The sequence below is a fragment of the Odocoileus virginianus genome, chromosome 34 (genome assembly GCF_023699985.2).
Source record: "Odocoileus virginianus isolate 20LAN1187 ecotype Illinois chromosome 34, Ovbor_1.2, whole genome shotgun sequence".
In the NCBI taxonomy this organism is placed as follows: Eukaryota; Metazoa; Chordata; class Mammalia; order Artiodactyla; family Cervidae; genus Odocoileus; species Odocoileus virginianus.
In genome coordinates, this window is record NC_069707.1 from 21,110,040 (window position 1) to 21,134,268 (window position 24,229).

At 42.7% G+C, this 24,229-nt stretch overlaps 1 non-coding gene across 1 annotated transcript; it reads right to left on the reverse strand.

Moving 5' to 3' along the window:
- Nucleotides 1-20,633: 20,633 nt before the first annotated feature.
- On the reverse strand, nt 20,634-20,716 carry TRNAL-UAA (transfer RNA leucine (anticodon UAA)). Its single transcript has one exon. It is a non-coding gene; the product is annotated as a tRNA-Leu (tRNA).
- Nucleotides 20,717-24,229: the final 3,513 nt, after the last annotated feature.

The following is a 24,229-nucleotide window of genomic DNA, read 5'->3' on the forward strand; positions in this document are numbered from 1 at the left end:
GACATAGCGACTAAACAACAAAGAAGAATGTTACTGAGAAAAAAAAATGGTCTCCTAGAAATAAACCATAGCAACTGAATAAAAACTTTGCTAGTCCTAGCACTGAAAGCTCATCCTGAATCCAAACTTCTAGTTGTCAGTTTATCTTTAAGTTTTTGATGAATTTACCAGCCCTGAGAGCTGACACTGTAGGGCTCATAAAAACCCTAATAAATAGGGACTTGCCTGGTGGTCCAGCAGGTGAGACTCCAGACTTTCATTGCAGGTTCTCTGGTCCTGGGGACACTAAGACCCCACATGCTGCCTGGTGTGGCCAAAAAAAGAAATCCTAATAAATATGTAGCTATGGTTGGTAGTCTTTGAAAGATAAGTAAAATTTCCCAACTTGTTCTATGAACCTCAATTATCTCAGACTATTAGAGGATCTGGAAATAGGGAGCCAAAAGTTAGGAGTTCAGAGCAATCAGAGCAGTCAGCTTCCAAAGTGTCATTTGGGTGGGCTAAAAGGTGCATATTAGTTTGGCATTTACACCTCCTGCTCCTTTTCAGGAGAATAAATAATTACAGTGATTTATCTTTGAAATGTGCAGCTTCGAGTTGGATGTGGAAAAGTCACATAATGGTGTCAGCGCTTCAGCCCGAAGTAAATAAAATGGTGAAGTATATTTAGCACACGATAAGGCGAGGCACTGAGAAACAGAGATAAAAAGAAGAAACTGTCTCTACATGATTAGAGAACTTTACCAAATACTCAGCATGTGCAGAAAGAACGTGATTTTTAAAAAAACAATCAGTGGGGAAAAAACAGTCCAAGTTCCAGATTTCCATCCTAATTCTGGCTCCCAAAAGGCGGGGCAGTTTCTCAGGCACTTCTGGTTCCTTCTCTCCCAGTTTTCAGCCTCCCTCTCCATGTGAAGTGCCTGATTTTGGATACAGGGGAGCAGTTGTTTAGATAGCTAATGCCTTTCAAGGCTGATGTGAAGATTCTACCTAGCAATGGCCATTAGGGCTTCCCTGCCATTTCCACATGCTCCAACCAGGCACTTCAGCAGCGCTTTGATGCCTGCCACTAGCTTCCCTGGCGGCTCAGACAGTAAAGAATCTGCCTGCATTGCAGGGGATGCAGGTTCTATCTCTGGATCAGGAAGATCCCGTGGAGAAGGGAATGGCTACCCACTCCAGTATTCTTGCCTGCAGAAATTCTATGGACAGAGAAGCCTGGCAGGCTACAGTCCATGAGGTCGCAAAGGGTCGGACACGACTGAGCGATTAACACATGTAACCGGAGGGTGCTTGCCAACCATAAAGATTTTACCCACCAGGAAAAGCTGCTTTCCAGTTGTTCTCCTTCCTCTAACAGAGGTTGGGTTTGCACACACATGCTAAGATGCGTCAAAGGACTTGAAAAGTCCAGTCAACTGACTTTTAAACTGATTTTGCCATTGAATGCAAAAAAGAAAAAAAAAAGCAGCCCAGCAGTTTGGGTGTTGGATGTAGCCTTGGATATATCTATACACAGAATCTCAGTCCTTCTCCAGCCTGAACCTCTCCCCACCCCCAGTCCTGCCACCTGAAACTGCTCCTTGCATCAGTCCTCACTGATGACCTTCTAGTCGCTAGATCCAAAGAACCATCCATCAATTTGTATCTTATTTCCCAGGTCACAAGAAGTTGATACTGTTCACCAATTAATCAACAAAAGGCATGGTAATGTCTTTTTCTTTTTGTCAGCCAGGGATCTTAGCTTCCCAGCCAGGGATGGAACCCACACACCCTGCCATGGAAGCAGGGGGTCCTAACCACTGGACCACCAGGGAAATCCCAAATAATGTCTTTTTTTTTGGTTTTTCTACCTCTGACCACTTCTTCATGGTCTTCATTGTGCTACCGATGCCCTTTCTGTACCCACTACTTCGATGTGAACTTTCTGCAGAGCTTCATCCGAGACTGTCTTTTCACTGATCTCTTTATTCTTGAACAATTGGATTCAGCCCTTTGCTTTCATTGCCACCTGTAGCTTGGCAACTCTCATCTAATGTCTCTAACCTGCCTCTCTCCTGAGTTTTAATATCATATATCTGAAGGTCCTCGGGCAAGCAGAGAATGGGAGGATCCAGAAGGGAGGGACACAATCATGAGACCAGAAGCAAAAAAAAATTGAAGCATGTGAGTATTTCTCTAAGTCAATATTCAGGTAGAGAAATTGAAATTGTAACAATTTTTCTTAGATTCTATAGCATTATTTCAGAGAAGGATTGAGAGGACACGTGATAAAAAAGAAAAAGCTAGAGTATTATGGGGAGATGGTTAGTGACTTCTTTCCTATATTTCTTATACTAATAGTTACACTAATTTGCACTAATATCAGGTAGGTCTAGCATTGGCTGCAGATGAAAGAAATCTTCTTCAAATAACAGCTTATTTCAGCCTTCATGAAAGTCTGAAGGCTGGTAGTCCAGAGTTGGGATAGAGACTTGACTAAGGCGTCAGGAAAAAAAGACTAGCTCACTTCTCTGCCAATTCTGGGCTGTGACCTCCATCCTTGTGGTCCAATACAATGGCTGAAGTATCAGTCATCAAATTGGTGTTCCCAGGAGCAGACAAAGGGCACACTGACAATCTTTTAAGTATGTTTTCCTGGAAGCTTTCCAGGACCACTTATAAGTCACTGGCCAATTATTCACATTGCAGCTTGCAGTTAAGAGAAAACTGGACAATGTGGCCTTTATTCAAGGCAGCTCTGGGTGCCCTCGAACGCAGCTTCAATTACTACCGATGACGTGAAGAGTACATGTGGGGAGGGGCACAACATGCAGTCTAGCAATGCTATTCTCTGAACAATGGATAAGACCTTGAGAAAATACCTAGATATTTGATCATGAAAGGGAATGCTACTTTTTTTTTTTTTGGCCACATGGCATGTGGGATCTTGGTTCCTCAATCAGGGATCAAAGCCACGACCCCTGCGTTGGAAGTTCAGAGTGGCCCACCAAGGAACATGCCAAGAATGTTACTTTTGTATTTGTAGAGAAAAAATAAAGATATTCACATGGATAAAGTCAATGAGCTCATAAGATGTTTTCTAAGGCTCCTCCTGCTTGCTCAGTTCCAGGTGTAATCCAGCGTGGTGGGAATCACTTGAGCCAGGACTTAGAGGCCTGCAGGTCATTTTTCTGAGAGGCTGTAGGCAGGGAACTCTTCCACAGAAACAGAGAGAGCCCTAGAGCCATCACTGACTCTGGTCCTGGTGGGTAGACTTGTCTGAGCAACTGCCAGCTTGGGCTCTTTCCCACAGAAGGGCCTCTGTTATTTCAGGCAGTTCATCTTCGAGTATTCCAGCGGGAACTCCCACCACTGCTTTTGAATTTACAGACTCCTCTGTGGGGATTTTTCTCCCTGCCAGTCAACTTAAATCCGCCTTTGTTCAGACTCTTTCCTTGTCCTCTGTTCTGACCCCTTCAACACAACCACAACCTCAAGAATGTGATCTTTGCACAAAACATTCTATCAAATCCAGCAAAAAGCCTCAATAGACCACTTCTAGTACTTGAGATGTTTGTTCCTCTATTTTTTTTTGGCTAGCAAGGCCACCTTCATCAAGTTCTTGGATATGGGTATATCTTCCGTGGCTTCTGTGGCATTTCTAAGCTGTAGATTTAGATATAAAGGCGTTATAAAAAATTTGTAACTTTCTTGAACTAAAAAGCTGCATAGAAATCCATATTTGAAATATTGATATTCTGAGAGATAAAACAATGTTGACTAAATATTTCACATGTACAAATAATTCAATTTCATATTTGTGTTTTAGAAATGCTTGGCTCTTGAAGAAATACACATGCTTTTCTATGTTAGGTTTCTATCTATATATGTCCATGTAATTCTCCAAGCAAGAATCTCCAGGGGATCTTCCCGACCCAGGGATCAAACCCAAGTCTCTTATGTCTTCTGAACAAGCAGGCCGGTTCTTTACCAGTAGCACCACCTGGGAAGCCCCAGGGTACCCAATGGCAAAACAAAGGTTAATCTGATAAGACTTAGGAGTTACCACTGTCTCAGGTCCCTGAGGGTGGGGGTGGGGGGTAGGGGAACAGAGGTATACAGGAAACTGTTATTTACACTTTTTGAGCCCTTTCCCAAGATGTCCTTGGCTGCAGATGGGGAAAGAGAAGATTCCTTCCCCATCTCCATGTAAACTGATGGAGGTGTTGTAAAAAGAGCAAGGCTCTAGAGACACACCAGCCTGAATTCAAATTCCAGGACTTCATTTAGTAGCAATACTTTGAGCAAGTTACTTAACCTCTCTGATAAGAAAGTCATGAGCAGTAGAAGCCAGTGTAGATTCATTAATAACATCTTAGGTCAAACTAACATAATTCTTATCTTTTACAAGGCCACTACTATGCATAGACAGAGTGCATTTTAATTTTGGCACACCATTGGAAAAAATATCTTAAGATATTCTTGTGGTCACAATAAATAAAAGTAAACTGGATAATTATTGAAAGTAAGTCTGGAAATAGTTGAACAATGACATACACAGATGTGTATTAATGTATCAATTCTCCTAGAAAGAATATCTCTAATAGCAGGAAAGTCTCGCTCTGTTATGTTCGAGATTTTATCAGCAACTTGAATATAAAATGTATTAAATGCTTGGGTGGTTCAACAGTAGGAGAGACAGTGGATGACAGAATCAAAATTCAAAATGATCTCAATAACCTTAAAAAAAAAACTTTAAATAAGGCTATTAAAAGACCTGTATCAAGTTCAGTATTTAGATTCATAACTGCTTGGGATCTGGGTATGGATGGCCCAGAATTGGGAAGGGTGTCAGCTCAACATGACCACAGCAAATGGGCTGAGTCTACTTGGTTGGCAAGTGTGGACAGAGTCAAGGAGAAGATGACCCAACTTGAAGGGGCTCCCAGAGACCAAATCTTAAAAAATCTGAGCAGTGAAATTTTAGTTGTTGATTGTATAGATTATAATTAATTGAGTAAAAATAGGAATCCAAGAGCCTACATTGATAACAAATAAGTAAATGAATTAATATGTAAGGGAGAAGAGAAAAGTCTGTCTTATAAATGAAGGCCAACTAAGAAATATAGAAAGAATGATGGACATAGGAAAAAAAAAATCATAGTAATTTTTTCAAACAAAATCAACAGAGGCTAGTACTAGTGGGTGAAAGTATAAAATACTTAGTAAGTAACTTTACAGTGGAGAACCTGTCCAATACCATCTTATCTAAATTATAAGACCAGAGAGGCCTTTTTGATTTTTTAAATTTTTATTATTTTTGACATGTATTTATTTTTAATTGAAGGATAATTGCTTTACAATGTTGCATTGGTTTCCGCCATACATCAACATGAATCAGCCATGGGTATGTGTATGTCTCTCCCTCTTGAATGTCCCTCCCACCCTATCCTACCCCTCTAGGTTGTCACAGAGCACTGATCTGAGTTCCCTGAATCATAACGGCAAATTCCCACTGGCTATCTATTTTACATATGGTAATGTATGTTTCAGGCTCCTCTCCATTCGTCCCACGCTCTTCTTCCCCCACTGTGGCCACGAGTCTGTTCTCTGTGTCTCTATTGCACGTTAAGTTGCTTCAGTTGTGTCTGACTCTGCAACCCATGGACTGTAGCCCACCAAGCTCCTCTGTCCATGGGGTTCTCCAGACCAGAATCCTGGAGTGGGTTACCATGCCCTCCTCCAGGAGATCTTCCCGCCCCAGGGATTGAACCCGTGTCTCTTACATCTCCTGCATTGGCAGGCATGTTCTTTACCACTAGCACCACCTGGGAAGCCCCTGTGTCTCTATTGCTTCCCTGCAGATAGGTTCATCAGTATCATTTTTCTAGATTCCATATATACATATTAATATGTGATATTTGTTTTTCTCTTTCTGACTTATGTCACTCTGTATAACAGGCTCTAGGTTCATACACCTCACTAGAATGGACTCAAATCCATTCCTTTTTATGGCTGAGTAGTATTCCATCACATATATGTACCACAACTTCTTTTATCCATTCATCTGTCGATGTTCATTGCAGCACTATTTACAATAGCTGGGACACAGAAAGGCCTATCTTGATGAGTGAGAAGGTTGAAGACTTCTGGTTCTAAATTATATCTCAATATGTAAGTGTTAGAGCATGACTATAGAAGACAGGGGCTTCCCTGGTGGCTCAGAGGTTAAAGCCTCTGCCTTCAATGTGGGAGACCTGGGTTCGATCCCTGGGTCGGGAAGATTCCCTGGAGAAGGAAATGGCAACCCACTCCAGTATTCTTGCCTGGAGAATCCCATGGACGGAGGAGCCTGGTGGGCTACAGTCCACGGGGTTGCAAAGAGTCCAAAACGACTAAGCAACTTCACTTCACGTGGAAGACAGAGCCAGTTGAACCAGGAGGAATACAACAGCTATGCATGCACACTGAAGCAGGTGTGTTGAATCAATGACTCAAATGCCACCAGTGCTTTTGCTGTGAGTGAAGTGAGTTTTCCAACATGGAAACAAACCCTTGATGAAATTCTATATAAAACAAAATACAGTGTTCCCTTGATTTACATGGTAGTGGTGTACTTTGAAAATCCACTGCATATTGAAAGCTTGCAAAAACATTTTATGTTTAATATGAAAAATCGATTTAGTTTGTAGTTTCAGGTAAACAGGCTTTTAACCTACAGGGATACCCTGCTGGACATTTCAAAATCTTGCAGGATGAAGGGTAATTCTTTAATGTGTGGGACACCCATACATTGCAGTATGCCCAACATCCCTGCTCTCTCCCTAATGGCAGTAGACTCCAAAAATTATGATGACAAGCCCAAAGAACCCTACTTTCTTCTCAGATGTCCCCCAGGACCAGTGTTAAGGACCACTGATTTAGAAACAAGTTTGCATCTGGCAGGAGTTGTTGGTGGGTTATTTCTGCCTTATTGGAAGCTTTGTCTAAGTAAAACCCTTCAAATTCTAATCTTCAATAAACCCACAATTACATCTCATGAAGCCACTACTTGTTTGCCTTCTGAAATACTATATTTTTCTGCTTCTTTGATATTCAAAAAGATACTCAATTTATATGAATATTAGTTATTTCAGTCAGAACTCTTAGCTTCAAATAACAAGAAACCAACGCAAACTTGTGTCCATCCACATACAAAACAAGGCTTTACTGTCTTAACCGGATGGCTCAGTGGGTCACGAATCTGCCTGTAATGCAGGAGACGCAGGCAACGCGGGATTCATCTCTCGGTTAGGAAGATCCCCTGGAGGAGGAAACGGCCACCCACTCCAGTATTCTTGCTTGGGAAATTCCACGGACAGAGGAGCCTGATAGTCCAGAGGATCGCAAAGAGGCAGACACGACTGAGTGCACGTACGCGCACGCACACACACACACACACACACACACACACACACAAACTTGGAACCAAGAGTGTGCAGCTGGTTCTGAAATAACTGGATTCAGGAAGTCAAATGAGCGACTTCCCTGGTGGCACAGTGGATAAGAATCCACATACCAGAGCAGGGGACAGGGGTTCGATCCCTGGTCCCGGAAGATTCCACATGTGGCGGAGCAAGTAAGTCCAGTCGCCACCACTCCTCAGCTCATGCACTGCAACTGCGGGAAGCCCGGGTGCCCTAGAACCCCACGCTCTGCGGCAAGAGGAGCCGCCGCAATGGGAAGTCCACGCACGGCATCGAAGAGCAGCCCCTGCTCACCACAAATAGAGGCCGCTGGCACAAAGCAGCGAAGACCCAGTCTTAAAAAAGAAGTCAAGTGAGGTCATGCCCTCATCTTCCTTCCTCTTTTCCTTTCTCTCTCTCTCCCCCCTTTTTTTTTTTTTAGATTCTTTACTATCTGGGTCACCAAGGAAACCCCCACTTCCTTTTATTATTATTATTATTATTTATTTGGCTGCATCGGGTCTTAATTGTAACAAGCCAGTTTAGTTGCTCCAAGGCATGTAGGATCTTCCTGGACCAGGGATCAAACCTGTGTCCCCTGCCTTGGCAGGCAGATTCCTAACCACTGGACCACCAAGGAAGTCCTTCTCTCTCCCTTTCTATCCTTCCTCCCTTCCTCTGGCCCTCCTTTCCCCTCCCTCTCCCCCACCCCTCTCTCCTTTTCCTCTTTCTTTCTGTAGGCTGAATCCAGGCTGCCTCCTGGTGACGATGCGCAGATGGTTACGGGCATCACTCACATTCTGTCTACTCTCTGGAAGGTCTCTGCTTCTCCTCTCCTGCTCCGAACTGTGTCCCACGGTTCAAGAAAGACTGTGAGGATGAAGAAGTTAACGCTGCAAGTAGTTGTTTTAACACTTGCGTTCCCTAATAAAATGTAAGCTCTATTGACAGGACCTGGTCTTTCTTATGCATTGCTGTATCCCAGCAGCCAGCATAGCATTGCTCATTCGAGTCACTTAAAAAATACTCACAGAGGACTTCCTTGGTGGCTCAAAGAATCCACCTGCCAATGCAGGAGATACGGGTTCGATCCCTGATTCAGAAAGATCCCACTGAGAGCAATTAAGCCTGTGCACCACAGCTACTGAGTCTGTGTTCCAGAGCCTGCGAGTGCTGGATCCTAGAGCATGTGCTCCACCACGAGAAAAGCCACCTTGGTGAGGAGCCTGGTTCCGCAACAAGAGAGTAGCCCCCACTCACCCCAACTGGAGAAAAACCTGTGCAGCAGCAAAGACCCAGAACAGCCAAAAATAAACAAATAAAATTCTTTTACAAATACTTACAGAATGAGTGACTCACCCTGTTGAAACTAGAGGTTGCCCACTTCTGATATTTTGCCACAAGAATTTCCTAGATATTTGAAAATATGGGCAAAAGGCAGCAGTAGCTGTGTGTTCTAGAAGCAGGCAATGGGCTGACTCATGGTGCTGAGATGTAGAAGCAAAATAGAGAAATCCAATGGGAGGGATCCTCTTCATCCCAGATTCACCTAAGGGGCTTCTCCATCCAGAATTACCCAAATTCACCCCCATTTCACCTTAGTCCGAGAATTACACATAGACCAAAATCAGCATGAAAGAAGTTGACTGATTAAATTAGTATATTGCTGTGGTAATTTTGATTCTTTAGGCCACTGTAAAATTTCATTCTATGTATACTTATCCAAGCTGGGAAAGGAGTACGTCAAGGCTATATAGTGTCACCCTGCTTATTTAACTTCTATGCAGAGTACATCATGCAAAATGCCAGGCTGGATGAAGCACAAGCTGGAATCAAGATTGGAGGGAAAAATATCAATAACCTCAGACACACAAATGACACCACCCTTATGGCAGAAAGTGAAGAACTAAAGAACTTCTTGATGAGACTGAAAACCTTGGCTTAAAACTCAACATTCAAAAAACTAAGATCATGACATCCAGTCCCACAACTTCATGGCAAATAGATGGGGAAACAATAGAAACAGTTATAGACTTTATTTTGGGGGGCTCCAAAATCACTGCAGCCACGAAATTAAAAGACACTTGCTCCTTGGAAGAAAAGCTATGACCATTCTAGATGGCATATTAAAAAGCAGAGACATTACTTTACTGACAAAGGTCTATCTACTCAAACCTATGGTTTTTCCAGTAGTCATGTATGGATGTGAGAGTTGGACTATAAAGAAAGCTGAGCGCCAAAGAATTAATGCCTTTGAACTGTGGTGTTGGAGAAGACTCTTGATTGAGTCCCTTGGACTGCAAGATCAAACCAGTTAATCCTAAAGGAAATCAGTCCTGAATATTCATTGAAAGGACTGATACTGAAGCTCTAATACTTTGGCCACCTGATGTGAAGAACTGACTCATTTGAAAAGACCCTGATGCTAGGAAAGATTGAAGGCAGAAGGAGAAGGGGATGATAGAGGATGAGATGGTTGGATGGCGTCACTGACTCCATGAACATGAGTTTGAACAAGCTCTAGGAATTGGTGATGGATAGGGAAGCCTAGGGTGCTGCAGTCCATAGGGTCTCCCAATGCAGGAGCCCTGGGAGACACAGGTTCAATCCCTAGGTGGAGAAGATCCCCTGGAGGAAGGCATGGTAACCCATTCTCTCCTGGAGAATATCCATGGACAAAGGAGCCTGGTAGGTTACAGTCCATAGGGTCCCAAAGAGTCAGACACAAAGAGTCAGACAGGATTGAAGGGATTTAGCATACATGGACATACTTTTCCCTGTTCTTTGTAATGCACTAGTAAAATTAGGCATTCCACTGAATCACTATAAAAGAGTTTTCCTGCATAATAATAGAATTCAATGCCAGTCTATAGTGTAAGAAGCACTTTTCCATACTTAAAAGCATTACATTATATATTATTTTGCATATGTTCCAGTGACAGGCATTTCTTATTTTTCTTATGTGAAATTAAAAAAAAAAAGTCAGGTTGCTCTTAAAATTGAAGCTAAACTGGGTGGGTCAGAATTGCTAGTGTTTAAAAAAATGTGAACAACATCCTTAATATAGCTATCTGTGACTAACCCAGTGGGTGTAACACCCAAAGGAAAACAATAAGTTCACTTATAATGAATTTGAAAACTTGGAGTTTAGAACTCTGTGCTGTTTTTTAAGATACAAATTATTAAAGGACTTATGGAAGTTTTTTTATAAAGAGAATGTTGATTATGGAATATTAACATTTACAGACTTTTAAATGGAAAAATAAAGTTTAACGAACAAATCAGAAGAATGAAATCTAAGTCCTTCTTCCAAATATTCATGTCTTTTAAAAACTGTGTCTTTTGTTGCAATTTCTATGGCAAATATCATGTATCTCCTATAGCAGAATCAATTCCATGAACAACTTTTACCATTTTAAAAAATCTGGTCTCATACTGGATTTTGTAAATGTACTTTACAAAATAGGTACATTTTATAAGAATCACAAAGTATCAGTCAGTCAGTCAGTTCAGTCCTTCAGTTGTGCCTGACTCTTTGTAACCCCATGGACTGCAGGATGCCAGGCTTCCCTGTCCATCACCAACTCCTGGAGCTTACTCAAACTCCTCTCCATTGAATCAGTGATGTCATTCAACCATCCTATCCTCTATTGTCCCCTTCTCCTCCTGCCTTCAATCTTTCCCAGCATCAGGGTTTTTTCCAGTGAGTCAGTTCTTCACATCAGGTGGCCAAGGTGTTGGAGTTTAAGCTTCAGCATCAGTCATTCCAATGAACATTCAGGACTGATCTCCTCTAGGAGTGACTGGTTTGATCTCCTTGCATGCCAAGGGACCCTCAAGAGTCTTCTCCAACACCACAGTTCAAAACCATCAATTCTTCGTTGCTCAGGTTTCTTTATAGTCCAGCTCTCACATCCATATATGACTACTGGGAAAACCATAGCTTTGATTATACAGACCTATGTCACAAAATGTAACAACAGATTAATCTCCTGGTCTTTCTACAGGCCACTACTTTCCAAGCACTTTACCAACACTGACTTAATTCTCACAACAAGCTGTTTGATAGGTACTTTTGTTATCACCCAGTTTACTTGTGAGAAATTGAAGTCTTGGAAATGGTAAATAATTAGTCTAAAGTCTCATGTGCTAAGTTGCTTTAGTCATGTCCAATTCTTTGCAACCCTATGGACTGTAGCCCGCCAGGCTCCTCTGTCCGTGGAATTCTCCAGGCAATACTGGAGTAGGTTGCCATGCCCTCCTCCAGGGGATCTTCTTGACCCAGAGATCGAGCTTGCATCTCCTAAAGTCACACAGCTATTAATAATAAAATGTGGAGATGGGATTAAAACTTGGAATGGCCATGGCCAGGCCCTGCAGCCAGTCCAGGTCCAGCCCAGCCCACCAGCATGCCACAACAGTAGTCACAACCCTGACACAACAAGAAAGTGTATGTAGCCCATATTCAGGACACCCCTTGAGCTCCTTCTCTTGTGGCTAGGCAGGATTTTGACTCTGAGCCCCACAGAACATCTCCTTCAAGACCAGGAGAGCTGATTTGCTTAATATAGAAAAACAAATACAGAAAATTAGGCAAAATAAGGAGACAATATATTCCAACCAAAAGAACAAGACAAAAAACTCAGGAAAAAGAACTAAATGAAACAGGGATAAACAAACTGATTTTTCTTGGAATGGCCATGGCCAGGGACGACAGAGGATGAGATCACCGACTCCATGGACATGATTTTGAGCAAGCTCTGGGAGTTGGTGATGGTCAGGGAAGCCTGGCGTGCTGCAGTTCATGGGGTCGCAAATAGTTGGACACGACTGAGTGACTGAACTGAAACTCACTAATAAAGAGTTCAAAGTAGTGGTCATAAAAATGCTCACTGAACTCAGGAGAAGAATGGATGAACACAGTGAGAACTTCAACAAAGAGATAAAAACATAAGCAAGTTCAAAACAAAATTATAATTGAATTGAAAAATACATAAAGAGGTTCAATAGCAGACCGGATAAGGCGGAAGAACAAATCAATGAGATGGAAGACAAAGCATTGGAACTCACTCAAACAGAGCAGCAAAATTTAAAAAGAATTAAGCAAAGTAAATGTACTTTAATAGACCTTTGAGACAACAAGAAGAGAAGTAACATTCACATTACAGAGGGTAAAAAGATAAAGCTTTGGAAAGTATTCAAATTAAAGTTGTTACCAGCTTAAAAAAAAACAGGCAACTATTGACACAGTATGTTACATGTGAACCTCATGGTAATCACAAGTAAAAAAACCTATAAAATATACATATATATATATATATATATATATATATATATATATATAAAACCTATAGCAAATAACCAAAAGAAAATGAGAAAGGAATCAAAATATAACACTAAAGGAAACCACCAAAACACAAGGGAAGAGAGAAGGAAAAGAAACAACAGAGAGGAGATACAAAAACAGTCAGAAAACAACAAAATTAACAAATGTGTCAATAAGACCTGTATGAAAATGGACCATATTTGACAATAAAAATATATAGTGGCTGTATGGGCTAAAAAAGCCAAGACCCATTTATGTGCTGTGTATAAGAGACACACTTCACAACAAAGACACACACAGACTGAAAGTGAAGGAATGGAAAAATATATTCAAGTGTATAAAGATGCAAAGAAAGCTGAAGTAGCTATAACTTGTATCACACAAAATAAATTTTAAAACAGAGACTGTAATAAAAGATGAATAAGGGCATTACATAATAATAAACAAGTCAACCTAGCAACCAAGGAAATATAATATTTATAAATGTACATGAACCCAACAGAGGAGCCATCATACATAAAGTAAGTATTAATGGACTTAAAGGGAAAAAAATGAAAGCAATACAACAGTAGCATGGAATTTTAACACCCCACTTACACCAATGGAAAGTTCAACTAGACAGAAAATCAATAAGGAAAGCTCAGAAATAAGTAGACTAAGAAAGCAACAGAAAAGATCAATGAAACTAAGAGGAGATTTGAAAAGATAAACAAAATCAACAAACCTTTAGCTAGACTCACCAAGAAAATGAGAGAGGACTCAAATAAATAAAATCAGAATGAAAAAGAAGTTACAAACTGAAGCAGAAGGAACACAAAGGATCATAAGAGACCATTATGAACAATTACACATCATCAAATTGAACAATCTAGAAGAGATGGATGAGTTCCTAGAAATATACCATACTGTATTGTAAAGAAATAGAGAATCTGAACAGACCAATTACAAGTAAGCAGAATGAAACAGTAATAAAAAATTTGGATATGATTCCCCAGGCAACGGAAACAAAAGCAAAAATAAATAAATGGGACTACACCAAATTAAAACGTTTCTGCATAGCAAAGGAAACCATTATCAAAATGAAAAGGCAACCTACTGAATGGAAGAAAATACTTGCAAATCATAAATCTAATAAGGGTTTAATATCCAAAATACATAAAGAACTTGTATAACTCAACAACAACAAACCCCAAACAACTTAATTTTAAAATGGGCAGAAGATCTGAATAAACATTTTTCTAAAGAAGACCTACGGAGAAGGCGATGGCACCCCACTCCAGTACTCTTGCCTGGAAAATCCCATGGACAGAGGAGCCTGGTGGGCTACAGTCCATGGGGTCGCGAAGAGTCGGACACAGCTGAGCGACTTCACTTTCACTTTTCACTTTCATGCACTGGAGAAGGAAATGGCAACCCACTCCAGTGTTCAGGCCTGGAGAATCCCAGGGACGGGGGAGCCTGGTTGCCTGCCGTCTATGGGGTCGCACAGAGTCGGACTGAAACGACTTAGCAGCAGCAGCAGCAAAGAAAACATAGGTACAAGAAAAGATGCTAAACATCACTAATTGTTAGGGAAATTAAAATCGAAATCAAATGAGAAATCACCTCACACCTGTTAGAATGGCTATTATAGAAAAGACCAGAAACAGCAAATCTTGGAGAGATGTGGAGAAAAGGGAACCTCTGAACACTATTGGTGGAGCTGTAAACTGCTGCGGACATGATAGAAAACAGCGTGGAGATACGTCAAAAAATTAAAAATACAACTGTTGTTTCTGTTGTTGTTCAGTCACCGTCGTGTCTGACTCTTCACAACCCCATGGACTGCAGCACACCAGGCTTCCCTGTCCCTCACCGTCTCCTGGAGTTTGCCCAAGTTCATGTCCATTGAATCAGTGATGCCATCCAACCATCTCATCCTCTGTCACCCTTTTTTCCTCTGCCTTCAATCTTTGCCAGAATCAGGGCTTTTTCCAATGAGTCAGCTATTCACATCAGGTGGCCAAAGTTTTGGAGCTTCAGCCTCAGTCCTTCCAAGGAGTATTCAGGGCTGATTTCCTTTAAGATTGACTGGTTTGATCTCCTTGCTTTCCAAGGGACTCTCAAGAGTCTTCTCCAGCACCACAGTTCAAAAGCATCAATTCTTCAGAAAACTCAGGGCAACCCCAACACTCCAGAGCCTGCTGAAATTATTCAAACTAGCCAATCCTCAGCCTGTTTACTCTGCCTTGCTCATTCCTTCCTGTAAAAACTGAAATGAAGTTTCTCCCAGGTGACTCAGTGGTAAAGAATTTACCTGCTGAGAAGGAGACACGGGTTTAATTCCTGGGTGGGGAAGATCCCCTGGAAAAGGAAATGGCAACCCACTCCAGTATTCTTGCCTGGAGAATCCCACGGACAGAGGGCTTGGCGGGCTACAGTCCATGGGGTCGCAAAGAGTAGGACACTCAGCGACGAAACAACAACAATAAAACCACAATAAAAGTTCTTGCCCTCGCTTTCTCCTTGTTCCCTCTGCCTCCTGATCCTCATTCTTCCCTAGGTGGCCCTGCATGGTGTGCCATGGTTCTTGCTTCCAGGGATCTGTGAATATAAAAAATTCTTCTTCCTGACAGTCATTTCCATATCTTAACATGCCTGATTGAAGAAAATGCTGGGGACATTTTAAAACACATATCCTAAATGAAAGTTAGTGTGTGTACAATAGATAGAATGAACTGTGAAATATACTCAGTGGACTTCAAGGCTGTTCATTTATTCAACAAGCATTTATAGAGTGCATACCACGTATAGAAGAGACACCTGTTAAGCAGTCTCCATCTCACTTTAGTAAAGACCCAGTGCAATCACTGCTTCTTTGCCAAGCACTGATAAGTGGTCCAGAAACACCAAAACCTATATGAATAAAAATGAAACTAAGTGGTTCACTAATGAACCAAGTTCTTCACGATGGCCCTCTCTTCAATAAATAATAGGGTGGATGCAAAGGACCTAGGATTATGTCTCTGATTCCTACATGGCATCTTCATAATTGGACACATTTGTTAAAACTTGGGGCGTTACCATTTACATCATTTGAACAATTAGCAAACAAAAGTTAGTCACTCCGTCATGTCCGACTCTTTGTGACCCCATGGACTGTAGCCCACCAGATTCCTCTGTCCATGGAATTTTCCAGGCAAGAATACTGGAGTGGGCTGTCATTTCCTCCTCTTGGGGATCTTCCTGACATAGTGACTGAATCCGTGTCTCCAGCATTGGCAGGTGGAGTCTTCACCACGGAGCCCACCAGGGAAGCCCAATTTGTTCATGAAATCGCTGCAATTGTATTAAAAGCAAAATGTAAAAGAAAGGGCATAATTAAGCTCTCCAGGGAAAGCTTCTTGTTCAGGATTTCTCAAATTGGGTATGACTTCTGTAAAGCACATGACTAATCCAAATCTCTATTTTCCTTCAACTTCATAGTGAGTTTTGGAAGAAAAATATTATATTAGAAGAACCAAAGATGATGGATATGATGAGATAAAAGCCCTATTCATACAATTAAAATAATAGCTCATGTGAGTGGTGTCAGTGATTTGAGATTCTCTTCAATGGCTGCTTTATCATTAATGATAGAAACAGAGAGAGAAAAATTCAATTTGCTGGTTGGATTACACATCTTAAGGTACTCCTAAACACAGTAACTGTGGAGGAACTATCAGGATTTTACAGTCAGAGTAAGGCAGACAGAATTTAGCAAACATTTTACCTCAAATGAACCAGTAGATGTCACTCTTTAAATACATTGGCAACACTTCTCCTATGTTCTGTGTAAAGTCCCATAGAAAAAGATCAATTTTTTAATAACTTAAAGTATGGCATCACCGACTCGATGGACATGAGTTTGAGCAAGCTCCAGGAGCTGGTGATGGACAGGGAAGCCTGGCGTGCTGCAGTCCATGGGGTCGCAAAGAGTCAGACGCGACTGAGCAACTGAACTGAACTGAACTGAAAATATGCTCATAAATCTACACTCATATTTATAGCTCAACTTAATGACTTAATTTCTTATTGTTAAAATAATCACTGGAATATCATCCTAAATTTAGGTGTAGTATACCTACAAAGGATTCAAATTTAAATTCAAAATATTTTAAGAATTTTTAAAAAATAAATAGTCAAATATAACAGGTCTACTTCTCAAGGAAAAGTAAAAATTCTGCTACATTTTAGGAGAGAGTTTCCATTTTTTAAGAACTAATGCTATCCTCTAGCTCTATCTATGTCATTTTGAGTGAAAGAAAACATTATTCTTTACATTTATTAAGGAAAATTGTGTCTAATCGTATCCACCACCTATCTACGTATATGATATTGTCTGTCAAAGGAGGATATGAATGTAAAAGTGTTTGGGAAAACTGCAAAGTGGTCTATACAGGCAAGGTAAGCTTCCTTCCTACTTGCACAGCTGGGATCTACTGTACTTTCCACAAAAGATTGCTCCAGAAAAAGGAAGTGAACTCAGTTACAAAACACTGTCTTTTATGAGAAGAATATCACAGCCTCACAAGCATTTTGTGTGGGTAAAATATTATTTTCCCATTTGCAAATGAAGAAAGAAGGCTGATAACCTGGGAAAGTTGGTACGTTCTGTCTGACCCCAAAGCCTGGATTCTTCCTACCGAGTCACTTTGTGCTATGTACATCATAAACTGAATCATAGTCTTAGAGTTTGCCGCACTAAATTGAAATTCACTTAGAGAATTCTTCTAATCAGAGGAAATCAATGATAGAACATTTCATAGAGAAGGATACAGTAAAGCAGAAAATTCCGTCTAAATTGCCACGTGAAGATTGCGGTTAAATGGGCCAACTATACTGATCAATCACAGTGCCCTAGGATTCATCTAATAAATTCTCTTGTTTCCAGACCAGCAGCTTTCAGACATCATTTCACTCCTTTTCACGGCATCTCAGGGATCTGTCAGAATTTTAACAAGCACAAGAAAGAATACTAGCTGACTTTTACCATCTTTGCTATAGCACAGTAACTGGTTACTACTGACTAGAGATACAATATACTTTTAAAGGAACAAAGTATAATTCTACACTACTCTGCCTCTTCTTGGAAGTTTTGTTCCATTTTTGCACATGAACATATTAATAAAAACAAATCAAAATTTTTAAAAAAATCAGCAAGAAGCCCTGGGTTCAGACTGGGAAGGCTTCAAGTCAATATTGTTTTTCTCCTTGCTCAACTTTTAAGGAGGAAGAGAGGCATAGAGTTCAGTCTAACTGGCTACTGACTGCATTCAACTTTTTCCCTAAGAAATATTTTCTGCCAATTCAACATGCTCCCTGTCCTGAGCATAAAGAGACCCATTGAGTTTGTACATCAAGAGTTTGCACATCAATAGACAAGAGATACTTTCAAATGCAACACTGATCAGGCTGCTTCTTGTTCTGGATCCTTCAGTGGACTTCAGGCACCATATTTAGGATGGATTCAAGATGTCTTCCCCGACATGTACCCCTCTTTCTGCCTTTCTCTGTTCCTACCCTCCCCCTCTTCCTTCAGTTCTCATCTAAAGCTGACTCACTGGGAAAGAGGGCTATCAGCACTACTCCTTTAGCATCTGGCATATAATTTCTATTTTTTCATCATAAGTGTGGTTTAAAATCTGTCTCTCACTATCTAAGCTCCTTTAAGGAAAGGCTGGCTTATTAATCTGCACATCTGAAAGGTCTAAGAGTGACTGGTTTACAGCCAGTTCTAGGTGCTGGCAGAATGCTTATTTCTAACCTGTTTAGACCCTCTTTCTTTTCTTCTTCCCTTCTTCTTGAACAATTCCATTCTAAATCCATTAGATGGGCCCAAACAAGGTAGATGGTACACTAGGGCAGGGGACCAGGGGGCAATTTTGGGAATTACAAATATGGATAGAAAGACTAGAACAAGATTTATAGTGTTGTATCAGAATTAGAGTATTGGTATGAACTCCTAAATATAAATAGATAGATAGATAGATACAGGTGTGTACACACGTGTCTATCTCTGTCCACTGAGAGGGCCTGGGAACAGTAACACAACAGAACCAAGGAGCACATCTACTACTGAGATCTCGGTTTCTAATTACTTTTCTCCTCGGTTTCCTAAAGAACTAAAGGTTCTTTTCAAAATGTCTGATCCTGCATTGTCTGGATCAAGAGCAATACAAGGTAAGCATGGACCATCTTGGACTAGGAAGTAAGGACATGCTAAAAAATGCAGGCATGTCAAAAGTCAGTTTGAACAGACTCCCACTGGGGCCAAATCTGGGACACTTTCAGCATCAAAAGAAATAAAATAGATTGTAACCATTAATTAAAAACAGGAAGATCACCAGCCCAGGTTGGGTGCATGAGACAAGTGCTCGGGCCTGGTGCACTGGGAAGACCCAGAGGAATCGGGTGGAGAGGGAGGTGGGAGGGGGGACCGGGATGAGGAATACATGTAAATCCATGGCTAATTCATTTCAATGTATGACAAAAACCACTGCAATGATGTAAAGTAATTAGCCTCCAACTAATAAAAATAAATGGGAAAAAAAAACAGGACACCATGAATGCATACGTGCCTAACTTGTGATTCTATAATGATTGAATAAAACAGAAAATGTAATGAGTAATGGGATATTTACATAGCTTCAAAGCACTTCATCTCAAAATATGCGTCAGTCACAAAGGGTTAAGTATAGTCGGGGAAACTGGCAGAAAAGCCTCATCAAGTGAATTCAGATCAGTACCAGGACACATCAAAACCATGCCACCTAAGAGGCCAGAAAGCAAGCGCAGCGTCAATTCTGGGAGAGCCCTGGGCTTTGTAAGTACAACCTGAATCGAATCACGAGAAAACATCAGACAAACCCAAACTGACGAAGAGGTATTCTGCAAAATGACGAGCTTGTCATCTTCAGAAGTTTCAAGATATGAAAGTCAGGAAACAGTGAGGAATTATTTCAGATTGCAGAAGCCTAAGGCAATGTGACCAGTAAATGCAGCGCATTATTCTGAACAGGAGGAGCCTTTTACTTTAAAGGACGACTGGTGATTAAATGGGGCCTGGGGATTAGATGGTAGTAAATTATCAACGTTAATTTACTGATTTTTTTTTTAATTTTTTTTTTTAATTTACTGATTTTTAACGGTTGTACTGGAGCATCTATTTGGCATCTTACTCTCAAATGATTTTTTTTGGAGGGGGGAGTAATTTTCATTGTACTTGCAACTCCGCCCCTCTAGATTTTAGATCACTTTCACTTTTTAAAAGTATTTTCAAAACAACAAAGACAAAAAATTTAAAAAAAACCTAGACTGTGTATCTTATTTTAAAATTCTTAGCCGATTACCGATTAGAGTCCATTTTGTAGCTGTGATGCATACTGTCTCCGCCTTCATGGATTTAACGAAAGAATTCTGGGCACACAATTAATTTTGGCGAAAAATTAGGAAAAGGGAGAGATGCATTCTTGACTTTTTCTGCACTTTTCTAACTACGCTGCCTGCCGTATCACAGGCGGCCTTCCTGCCCAGCTAGCGAGGGAGGTGCGCCCCGCCGCGCGGCTGCCTCCCGAGTCCCGACCCCGCCTGGGCCCCCCGAAGCAGTTGAGCGCGTGCGACGCCCACCCCACCCGACCCCGCCGCCTCGACCGGGGGTCAGCGCCCGCGCGCGAGCCCCACGCCCGGCCCGCTCGCTGGGTTGCCTCTGGCCGGTGGGAAGCGGAGCCGTGTGCTGTGGGACTTAACTCCTCTCTCAACTAGGAGACAGAATTCCTGAGTTTAAGGCATAATGTGCTTAGTGAAAATGTATATATGTTTTTAAAAAAAAAAAAAATTTTAATATGAGGAAAAAACCTAACTACCAGGAGTGGGGTTCGAACCCACGCGGACATACGTCCATTGGATCTTAAGTCCAACGCCTTAACCACTCGGCCATCCTGGTGTCTCACTCGCTCACCCTACAAGCCGTACTACACCGTCTCGCTCTTCGCCGCCATTCCTTTTTTTTTTTTTTTTCCCCAGCCGGAGCTGCAGCTGCCCGCCAGCCGGAGCCTGCTTTTTCTGCCGCTGCAACTCATTGTTGCTGTCGGCCGGCCGCGGCCGCCAAGGCAACTGCAGCCGAGCTCGGCGCGCTTTGGGCAGCGGCGGCGGCGGCGGGCCAGGCCGCTCGCTCAGGCGGGCTTCGGGCCCAGCCATTCTGCTTTCGGTTTCGAGGTGCGCGGGCGCGGGAAACAAACACGCCAATGAACCTCCAGATTTCGCCGACCGCGTTTGGGCGCGGCGCTGCGACGCCGCCCAGAGGGTGGCGGTGGGTTTGTTTTATTCCGGGTGGGATAAACTTCAAGGAGTGGGTTGCGCGGGCAGCAGCAGAGATCGGGGACCCTCCCTACCCCTCCCCGCCCCGTCCCTGTGGACCGCTCTTCTCCTCGACAGGTCACACCGGCAGGGAGTGTTGCAGCCACGTGGGTCTACACAGACCGGCAAGTGCAGGAAGCGCAGCACTGTTCGCCCGCCCGGCTGGCTGCGGACACGGCCTCCGTGCAGTGCGGGGAACCTCCTCTCGCGGGTCGCTGACCCGCCCGTGCACCTAGATGTTTACGTTCTTATCTTAACTTTTCTGCAGTGCTCTCCTTCCTTTCTTTGCACCAGAGCTTGCACATGGGCCTTTCACTTCGCCTCCTTTTCCAGGGCTTTCGCTCCATTCTCCACCACCCAGGACCTGGAATCCAGCACACAGCCAAGGCTTCTGCGTCCAGGAGCGTCAGGGAGCCACCATCTGGCAGCCAGGCCCTTGTCCAGGTTGTGCAGGCTGGCTGTGTTGGACCGAGAGCTTCCATCGTCCTGGAGTATGTACACATATTCACATCACCAACTGGCTCATCACCCACTGGGTCACACGGAGAAGCCCATTGCCCTGGCACCTCCTGGACGGCTGTCCTCCCCGGGAACACTGCCATGACCCCGGGGAGGCCTTGGCCCAGCCTGTTGCCCTGGTTCTCTGAGTACCAGTCACCAGTACGGGCCACCCCTGAGAGAGCTCCCCGGGAGAGGAATGGGTGGAACTGCCCCCTACCCACTTGGCCACGTAGCATCGCGAGGGCTCAGTGGCCTGCGTGTACATTCCGGCCTGAACACTGTCCCACCCGCTGGCCGTCAGGCCTGGCCCTCCCAGAGCCTGCAAAGGACAGAGCCAGAGCATCCCTCAGGCCGGCCCTGCCCTATTGAGGGCAGATGAACTTGGACTCTTGCCGGGGTCTACAGGCACCAGTGTGGTGATGACACACCACCCACTACTCACCACCTCCATCTCGGAGGCCGAGTGCGGGCTTGTTCCTTAGGAAGCCGGCCTCAAAATGGAGGAGATTGCTCAAATGTCAGAAGGTGTTCAAAAGATGCTAGCAATCACAAGACGTGACAGATATCCACCTGAAAGCTAGAACAAAATATGAAAAGCACCATGCAATGACATTTGTTATAACTGACACTACTAGAGCGCAAAAGATAGTATTAAAATGGATTTTTTTAAGGTTGAAATGGCCTCATGTTCTGGAAATTACATTTAACATAATTCTCATGGGGAAATGATTTACTCTATTTAAACTACTTTTCGCTGTGTATGTGTTTATTTAAGACGTGACATTCTTTATGCACTCTATAGTGGTTTGGAAAATATGTCCATAACTGCTCTGATACTCCTCCCTTCAAGACTGTGCTCAGTAGCTTCAGCCATGTCTGACTGTTTGCAACCCCATGGATCATAGCCCACCAGGCTCCCCTGTCCATGGGATTCTCCAGGCAAGAATACTGGAGTGGGTTGCCATGCCCTCCTCCAGGGGATCTTCACCTGCATTGGCAGGTGGGTTCTTTACCGTTAGGACCGTCTGGGAAGCCCCCCTCCGTTTAAGATATGGAGGCTAATTACCTTCTCCTTCAATGTAGGTTGGATCCTGTTTCTTTAGTTTTTAAAGGCTTATTTATTTATTTGGCTGCTTGGGGTCCTAGCTGTGGTGTGTGGGATCTAATTCCCTGACCCGGGATCACACCCCGGGTCCCCAGCGTTTGGAGTATGGATGGATCTTGTTTCCAATGAGAAGAATAAAACAGAAGAGACAGTGTGCAACCTGGGAGACCAGGTCATCAAAAGGCAGTGCTGCTATCAGCCTGGATTCTCTCTGTTGGACGATTCCCTCTGGAGGAAACCAGCTGCCACCTCCTGGGCAGCTTTCTGGAGGCCCATGTGGTAAAGAACAGCCCGCAAGGAACGGAGGCCTCAATCCAGTCAAGCCTTTGAATGACTGTAGCCTTGGCCAGTATCTCGACCACAACCTCTTGAGAGGTCCTGAATCAGAACCACCCGGAGAAACCCTGATTTCCTGCCCCTCAGAAACAGTGCAAGATGATAAATATTTTTGTGATTATTTTTATGCAGCTATAGGTAACTAATAGACATACTAAGTGGAAGTGAAGTCGCTCAGTCGTGTCCGACTCTTTGTGACTCCAGGGATTGTAGCCTAAGAGGCTTCTCCGTCCATGGGATTTTCCTGGCAAGAGTACTGGAGTGGGTTGCCATCTCTAGCTTTGACAGTGTATTCATAGGCGTATATTTTGTTTCTATACGTATATCTTTAAAAAAATTTTTTTATTGGAGTATAGTTGCTGTACAATGTTCTATTACTTTCTGCTGTAACCAAGGTGAATCGGCTATACGTGCACATCTATCCCCTTTGTTGTGTTTCCTTCCCATTGAGCTCGCCGCAGAGCTTTGAGTAGAGTTCCCTGCGCTATGCAGTAGGTTCTCATTAGTTATCTATTCTATACATAGAATCAATAGTGTGTATATGTTAATACCAATCTCCCGTTCACCCCACTCCCCCTCCCCCCCCTCCCCCCGGTATCTGTTTGTTTGTTCTCTACGTCCATACATACATACATCTTAAAAGAATAATCCTGCTGACCCTTTTGCTAAAATTGAACTTTCCCTCCTCCATTTGTTTTCAAACTCTTAGATGGAGTTGCCCACACTTCCCAAGTCCTCTCTTTTACTTTCACTTTTCTCCAGAATCCTCTACTGTGGGGCTTCTACCCTTTTCTATCTTTTCAGAATGAAAACATCTTTACTAAAACAGATTCAGATTGAAAAAGTTGTATGAAGTTCAAACAATATAGAAATGAATGAAGTAGAGTGCATAACCGTTTTCCACAAGCCCTGTCATTCCAGTCATATTGAATTGGGACCCTTGTCCCTTAGAAATGCTGGGCATTTTCTGTCTCTCTCCTCCTGCTTCTTTCTGCCCACCTGTCCTCCAAGGCTCAGCATAAACCCTACCTCCCCACTACACATTGAATTGTAGGTGAAATGAGTAAGTGTCAGTTACATTGACCTGCAAATATGAGTGTACAAAACTTAGGAAGTTCCAAATTAGCCTTTTGAAGCATCCTTATCACTCTGCTTGAT